Consider the following 8,790-nt stretch of genomic DNA (forward strand, 5'->3'; position numbering starts at 1 on the left):
AATGGATAAAGTTTCATTGCACTGGTAATATCTATCAATTAAATAACTTTATTGGGTCATAGGGAATATTTTGGATATTATCAGTATATGTATAAAGCGTTAATATGTGTTTTGTAGAAAATTTCCCATGTATTAACAATTGATGGCCACGGAAGGTGGTGGAAGGGAATTTTAGTTTTGCAAATCTGTAAGTGTCCAATTCTTTGCATAGATTTTATCTACATGGTATTCCAATACATATTTTTTGCACATGCATGCAGTTCAAGTCAATTGATCAATGGTTTTGCTGGCTTTTTTGGGGTGACAGGGTGGGTGTATTTACTAGAAATTTTGGTTTGGATCATGGTGTGACGTTGGTGGGTTATGGGGCAGTTGATGTGGACAACTGGATTGTAAATAACTCATAGGACCAAGCTGGGGTGAGAAGTAGTACATCAGGTTGCAAAGAAACATTGACAATTCATTTGGAAAATGTGGAATCGCAATACGGTCATCGTATCTGATTAAGAATGGGTCTAATCCTCCAAACCCTGGCCCTTCCCCTCCCTCTCCAGTCATACCTCCAGCAAAGTGCAATGACTGTTATGCATGCCCTGTTGGTAGCACTTGCTGTTGTGCCTATGGCATCGGCAATTTCTGCCTTTAATGGGGATGATGTTCTTATAAATCAACTACCTGATGCAAAGATAACCACCACTGCTTCCCACACGATTTCCCATTCTGTGATTTCAATGCAGGAACTTGTCTTAAGGTTAGTCATCCATCATTTCTTTGTGCACATTTTTCATTTCAAATCACCAATTCCGGCCTATGGAGTTTTAGTGTTTGGAATCGATTTGCAAGTAAAAGGTTGAAATTTTGTTATTTGGAAGCGACTTGCACGTAAAATGATGAAATTTTGGTGTTTGGAAGTAGAAGACCCTTGTTATAGTGTGATTGACATGTTGAAGTTACATTTGTTTTACTTTAATTCTCACAACTCGTATTTCAGGTAGCCTTTCAAGGTTTTAAGGTTTGGAGTGTTAATCTGTTGACCTTTGATACTCATCCAAGATTTATTGGTATTTAGTATTGATAGAGCAAGAATGATCCATTTGGAGTTCATATGCCCAAGCTTACTCATGCAAACCCACATTTTGCAACTCAAGTTGAAAGACTAGCTGCCAAACAAGATCATGATTTCTTCTTATGCGATCCGGATTGCGTGATTCACATTTTCTTCAGTGATGGGAGAATTTATTAGAGGCTGAATCGCTCAAAACAATCAAACTCCAGTGATAATCTAGCTTAAAATCCAACAGTCAACAAAATGTCCAAAATATTATCAGAGCTATTGTAGGATGGATCTGTATGAAGTCAGTTTTCTGTCAAATTGTTTATGCATACAAGATTATTGTGAATGCCACCATCTTACATCTTATTTTTGCCCATTCGTTTATGGGAGTCACGATTGTTCTTATGTGTCAGATGCATGAGCTCAATTGGTAAAATTTCTGTACCTGATTCTTATTGAAGTTAATGTTAAAATGTCTCAACTTTGAAACTACTTCTACGCTTATCGCCACCTCTCTAAAGTTTGAAAGGCAAAAATAGCAAATGAATAATGTGAATAGATTCATGGGAGATATGTAGACTCTTTCTCGTTGAATATAATATATTCTTTGAGGTATGACTAAAGGGAACAAAAATTACATTTAGCTTGTTTGACAGTTAAGACTTCTTTTACACTTGTCATCTCCCTGATGTTTGAAAATGCAAAAATAATGCACGAATAATGGAGACCAAGCCGAACAGAGAATTAACAATATATCATTATAGCAACTTAAACTGGAAGCCACAAGTGACAAGCGCGCAAATGCATGTCTTTTATGAATATAAATTGGATTTTTTCAATTCCTGAGAGGGTTTTTCTCCGGTTAAAAGTCAGTGTGATCTTTGTCTGAATACTTTTCCCCTCCCTCTCCAGTCACACCTCCAGCAAAGTGCGATGACTGTTATGCATGCCCTGTTAGTATCACTTGCTGTTGTGCCTATGACATCGGTAATTTCTGCCTTTAATGGGGATGGTGTTCTTATAAATCAAATACCTGATGCAGAGATAACCACCACTACTTCCCACACGATTTCCCATTCTGTGATTTCAATGTAGGAACTTGTCTTAAGATTAGTCGTCCATCATTTCTTTGTGCGCATTTTTCATTTCAAATCATCAATTCCGGCATATGGAGTTTTATTGTTTGGAATCGATTTGCAAGTAAAAAGTTGAAATTTTGTTATTTGGAAGCTATTTGAAAGTAAAAGGCTGAAATTTTGGTGTTTGGAATATATTTGCAAGTAAAAGACCCTTGTTATAGTGTGATTGACATGTTGAAGTTCCATTTGTTTTACTTTAATTCTCACAACTCATATTTCAGGTAGCATTTAAGGGTTTTAAGGTTTGGAGTGTTAAGTTGTTGACCTTTGATACTCATCCAAGATTTATTGGTATTTACAGAGCAAGAACGATCCATTTCAAGTTCATATGCCCAAGCTTACTCATGCAAACCCACATTTTGCAACTCAAGTTGAAAGACTATCTGCCAAACAAAATCATGGTTTTTTCTCTATGCGATCCGGATTGTATGATCCACATTTTCTTCAGTGATGGGAGAATTTATTAGAGGCTGAATCGGTCAAAACAGTCAAACTCCAGTAATATTCTGGCTTAAAATCCAACAGTCAACAAAATGTCCAAAATATTATCAGATCTATTGTAGGATGGATCTGTATGAAGCCTGTTTTCTGTCAAATTGTTTATGCATACAAGATTATTGTAAATGCCACATATTACATCTTATTTCTGCCCATTCGTTTGAAGCACAATGTTAACCACGGATTTACAATGCACTCATGAAATAAATAAAAATTGTGTACTGCAGATCGGAGAGCCAACTTGAAGGTTGAATAAAGGATCCAATGGAAGAGCTTTAGAGACTAAAACCTAAAAGAACATAATCACAATCAGAAGGTTTTTTTAGGTTTTTTTAAAAAGATGAAAAGTGACTTGTGCAATAGTGACTTTCAGGCATAATATCTTACCTCAAGTCAGAAACTAATAATCGAGAAGAATTGTGACATAAAAAGAATCATGGAAGAAAAAAATGAATAAACAAAATGCCTTTCAAAAAGAGAAAATGAAGAGAAAACACTTTACCCTAGATACATCAGTGTCTGATCCGAACAGGTTTCGAACATACTGGATCTTGGGGTACAGAGTTTTCTCTAGATTGCTGCCCAGCAATAGTAGATAGAGAATTTGAAATCGAAAGTCGTTAATGTTGCTGCAACTTGAAATGTATCTAAAAAAATATAGTTTATATTTTTACGTAACAAATGCTAAGTCATTAAGATTTCGATAATAGGTGGCCTCCGGAGTAAGCTGAGCCGATTTTTCAAGCGTTACACGTTCCTCTACCAATCGACCAGTTTTGTCAATATCTCCAATGTTTGTTTCCATGCTCATTTTCGCTATCAGCATAGCATGTCTAGAAGCATCAATTGCTCTTTCCTGCACATTCAATATTAATTCAGTAGACTGTGGTTTAAGAGGTGGCTTCTAATCTATGTTGATCTGTGGAGTGCCCAATATAAGAAGAATGAGGGATACTTTCCTTCATTATACTTTTAGATGACATTACAAAACTAAAGACATCGCAAAGGTAAAATTCAAGGTTTTGAAACCTCTTGTAATCCAACCATTGTAATGTTTGCTTTAGCTATATCCACAACATGCTTCTGTGGAATAATATGACTACTTTCATCCAAAATCTAACTGAACATTCCTTGCAAGGGTGCAATATTGGTTGAAGCTCCACTCAAAATAACTAGTGAGAAGGAAGCTCCTTGACGTGCATATTTCAAAGATTTTATTGTAAATTTTGCGGATATTCCCAGCATATCTTCAATTTTGACAATTATAGACATTGATGACTCGATAATATGATCATTTTTTCCATCGATTGCTTTTTAATCGCACTAAATCCAAATTTGTTGTAAAATTTGTAGCTCAAAACATGGGTTTTTGTATAATTAGGACAAATAGAAGAAAACATGCATGGCTCTCATAGAAAAACGAAATATGTCTTAGTCATGGATAAGATTGAAATTGTGATGGTCTGTCTACAAATGCCTCGATGGCCATTGTTCCTTTCAATTTTATGAATCTGCTATGTTTGTATGAACAGAAAACAAAACCAGACCATGCCAAAACTGAGATGAATGAGAAGGATAATTATTGCAGACACCAGAGCAGATTTCAATGGCCATGATGGCATGTATGTTGATGCTTCTATATGTGCTGGGAGTGCCTTGATATCAACTGCAAAACGTTCTTGAACCTGCTTCAGCACATCCTCCTCCGATGAAGAAGCTGAAGAAACAAAGGTTATTGCAAGACCCTTTGTGCCAAACCATCCAACCCTTCCGACCCTGTGCAAATAAGTATCTGCAGACTCAGGCATGTCATAGTTGATAACAATATTAACTCTTTCAATGTCAATTCCCCTGCCTACCAGATTAGTTGCAACGAGAAGCCTCTTATTCCCCTCCTTGAAACGTTTGTATCTCATCATTCTTTCATCCCACTGCATTCCAGAATGAATGCAAGTACAAGGAAAGTTGCACCCCACCAGCAGCTTGGATAGCTCAGAAGACCTTTTCACACTCTTCACAAATATAACCACCTGGTTGAAATCCAGGACATCCAACAAATCAGTCAGCTTCCTGTTCTTTTCTACCTCAGCCAATTTTATATAGTGCTGAACTAGACCATGAAGTGTGAGCTTGGCCTCATCATCAACATATATCTCCATAGGATCCTGTATGAATTTCTTGCAGACAGGCCTGATTTCCTTGCTCAGTGTGGCTAAAAACATCATGACCTGCTTGTCATGAGGGGTCATCTTGAAAATGGCCTGTACATCTCTCCTCATGTCCAAAGATTCCAGCATTTTGCCACATTCATCCAGAATAAAATGCCTGATATTTCTCAGACTGAGATCCTTCTCTTTTCCCAATGCCAGAATCCTTCCAGGGGTCTCGACAACTATTTGGGGGGATTCATTTTTTAATATTGGCTTGTGAGTTTTGATAGGTAGGCCTCCGTAGAATACAACAACCTTCAATTCTTTCAGATGAGTCATAAACTTCTCAAATTCATGTCATATATGGTATGCCAATTCTCTAGTATGGCACAAAACTAGGGCAGAGACTTGGGCTTCTGTGGGTTCGATCTGCTGCAAAGTTGAAAGCATGAAAATTGCTATTTTCCACATTCTAGATTTGGCCTGACAGAGTACATCCATGCCTAGAATCGCCTGAGGAATGCACTCGTGTTGAACTTCTGAGGGATGTTAAAATCTAGAGTCCACAATTGCTCGAAGGAGCTCTGGCTTCAGTAGGAAATCCCACATAACCTTTCTTCGAGGCTTCATCAGTGGTAAAATGTTCCTCCAATGCTTTTGCGTCCAGTTCCTCTTCTTCATAGTCCAGGAGCTCTTCATTATAAATCTCTTCCTTCGACTCTTCCACATTGTCTACTCCTTGTTTTTCCATTTTCACTAAAAATATGAAGCACAAGCGCAGCTTTATGATGAAATAGCAGAAGAGGTTTTATTGTTGTAAAAGATGAAATAATGATGCAGAAAACCAGCCATTTGTGTCTCAAAGCACTCTTAGAAATTATATAAATTAAGGTTCAACAAACATACCTATCTCATTCAAATTGGTGACAACTTCATAAGGTGATATTTAAAGTACATTTGAGAGAACTGCCTCTTATGGCTATGTTGGTTATGTTTTCCACCAACCTTGCATCAACCACACTAATTAAATGTCATGTAGTCACTATTACATTTCAATTGGTGACAAACTCATAGGGTGATATTTAAAATACATTTGAGATAACCACCTATAAGTTGTATGAAAGCTGACTTAGCAGTCTTTGGTTCCCTACCAAAGATTGTAACTATTAGTGCCAAGTGCTTTCAACTTTCTCCATGGTAGACACTTCGAGGGTTGCATTGCACTAATAGATTTCAAAACTTTGTGACGAGACTTGATTCTAAACTCTAAACTACACAACATGAGATTAGAATGTGTTAAGATAAAATTTGAACAAAATAGTCCATGATTTTTTGCACTTTACAACCCACAGTGCAACAGAAATGGTGGCATTAATTTAAGGACTTTGCCTTTGTAAAGGCCTCAAAATAAGCAGAAATATCCCAAGTAGAAGTAGAAGAGAAAATTGTTAATTGAAGTTAGAGGAGGAAAGGTTCTTCTAAATTTAGAAGTGCAATAAATTTGGTAGAAGAACTGGCATATGAAGGTAAGGCATATGAACAGAAAACAATACCAGACCATGCCAAAACTGAGATGAATGAGAAGGATAATTATTGCAGACACTAGAGCAGGTTTCAATGGCTATGATGGCATGTATGTTGATGCTTCTATATGTGCTGGGAGTGCCTTGATATCAACCGCAAAACGTTCTTGAACCTGCTTCAGCACATCCTCCTCTGATGAAGAAGCAGAAGAAACAAAGGTAATTGTAAGACCCTTTGTGCCAAACCGTCCAGCCCTTCCAACCCTGTGCAAACAAGTATCTGCAGACTTAAGCATGTCATAGTTGATAACAATATTAACTATTTCAATGTCAATTCCCCTGCCTACGAGATCAGTTGCAACCAGAAGCCTCTTATTCCCCTCCTTGAAACTTTTGTATCTCATCAGTCTTTCATCCTGCTGCATTCCAGAATGAATGAGGGTACAAGGAAAGCTGCACCCCACCAGCATCTTGGATAGCTCAGAAGCCCTTTTCACACTCTTCACAAATATAACCACCTGGTTGAAATCCAGGACATCTAGGACATCGTGGTTTCTTCTCTATGCGATCCGAATTGCGTGATTCACATTTTCTTCAGTGATGGAAGAATTAATTAGAGGCCAAATCGCTCAAAACAATGAAACTCCAGTGATAATTTGGCTTAAAATCCAGCAGTCAACAAAATGTCCAAAATATTATCAGAGCTATAGTAGGATGGATCTGTATGAAGTCAGTTTTCTGTCAATTTGTTTATGCATACAAGATTATTGTAAATGCCACCATCTTACATCTTATTTTTGCCCATTCGTTTATGGGAGTCACGATTGTTCTTATGTGTCAGATGCATGACCTCAATTGGTAAAATTTGTGTACCTCATTCTTATTGAAGTTAATGTTAAAATGTCTCAACCTTGAAACTACTTCTAATGTCTCAACTTTGAAACTACTTCTACACTTATCGCCACCTCTCTGAAGTTTGAAAGGCAAAAATAGCGAATGAATAATGTGAATAGATTCATGGCAGATATGTAGACTCTTTCTCGTTGAATATAATTTGTTCTTTGAGCTATGACTAAAGGGAACAAGCATTATATTTAGCTTGTTTGACAATTAAGACTGCTTTTACACTTGTCATCTCCCTGAAGTTTGAAAACGCAAAAATAGTGTGTGAATAATGGAGACCAAGCCAAACAGAGAATTAACAATATATCATTGTAGCAACTTAAACTGGAAGCCACGAGTGACAAGCGCGCAAATGCATTTCTTTTATGAATATAAATTGGATTTTTTAAATTCCTGAGAGGGTTTTTCTCTGGTTAAAAATCATTGTGATCTCTGTCTGAATACTTTTCCCCTCCCTCTCCAGTCACCGCTCCAGAAAAGTGCGATGACTGTTATGCATGCCCTGTTGGTAGCACTTGTTGTTGTGCCTATGCCATCAGTAATTTCTTCCTTTAATGGGGATGATGTTCTTATAAATCAACTACCTGATGCAGAGATAACCACCACTGCTTCCCACAAGATTTCCCATTCTATGATTTCAATGTAGGAACTTGTCTTAAGATTAGTCATCCATCATTTCTTTGTGCGCATTTTTCATTTCAAATCACCAATTCCGGCATATGGAGTTTTAGTGTTTGGAATCAATTTGCAAGTAAAAAGTTGAAATGTTTTTATTTGCAAGTGATTTGCAAGTAAAATGCTGAAATTTTGGTGTTTGGAATAGATTTGAAAGTAAAAGACCCTTGTTATAGTGCGATTGACATGTTGAAGTTCCATTTGTCTTACTTTAATTCTCACAACTCATATTTCAGGTAGCCTTTCAGGGTTTTAAGGTTTGGAGTGTTAATCTGTTGACCTTTGATACTCATCCAGGATTTATTGGTATTTACGGAGCAAGAATGATCCATTTGGAGTTCATATGGCCAAGCTTACTCATGCAAACCCACATTTTGCAACTCAAGTTGAAAGACTAGCTGCCAAACAAGATCACGGTTTCTTCTCTATGCGATCCATATTGTATGATTCACATTTTCTTCAGTGATGGGAGAATTTATTAGAGGCTGAATCGGTCAAAATAGTCAAACTCCAGTAATATTCTGGCTTAAAATCCAGCAGTCAACAAAATGTCCAAAATATTATCAGAGTTGTTGTAGGATGGATCTGTATGAAGCCTGTCTTCTGTCAAATTGTTTATGCATACAAGATTATTGTAAATGCCACCATCTTACATCTTATTTTTGCCCATTCGTTTGAAACACAATGTTAACCACGGATTTACAGCGCACTCACGAAATAAATAAAGAATATGTACTGCAGATCGGAGAGCCAACTTGAAGGTGGAATAAAGGATCCAATGGAAGAGCTTTAGAGAGTAAAACCTAAAAGAACATAATCACAATCAGAAGGTTTTTTTAAAAAGATGA

At 37.0% G+C, this 8,790-nt stretch overlaps 1 long non-coding RNA gene across 1 annotated transcript; it reads left to right on the forward strand.

Moving 5' to 3' along the window:
* Nucleotides 1-431: 431 nt before the first annotated feature.
* Nucleotides 432-8,265, forward strand: LOC149142684 (uncharacterized). Its single transcript, XR_016265290.1, has 2 exons — nucleotides 432-751; nucleotides 8,179-8,265. It is a non-coding gene; the product is annotated as an uncharacterized LOC149142684 (long non-coding RNA).
* Nucleotides 8,266-8,790: the final 525 nt, after the last annotated feature.

The sequence above is a fragment of the Pinus tabuliformis genome, chromosome X (genome assembly GCF_031772625.1).
Source record: "Pinus tabuliformis cultivar Carrire ecotype Pingquan chromosome X, CPIR1, whole genome shotgun sequence".
In the NCBI taxonomy this organism is placed as follows: domain Eukaryota; kingdom Viridiplantae; phylum Streptophyta; class Pinopsida; order Pinales; family Pinaceae; genus Pinus; species Pinus tabuliformis.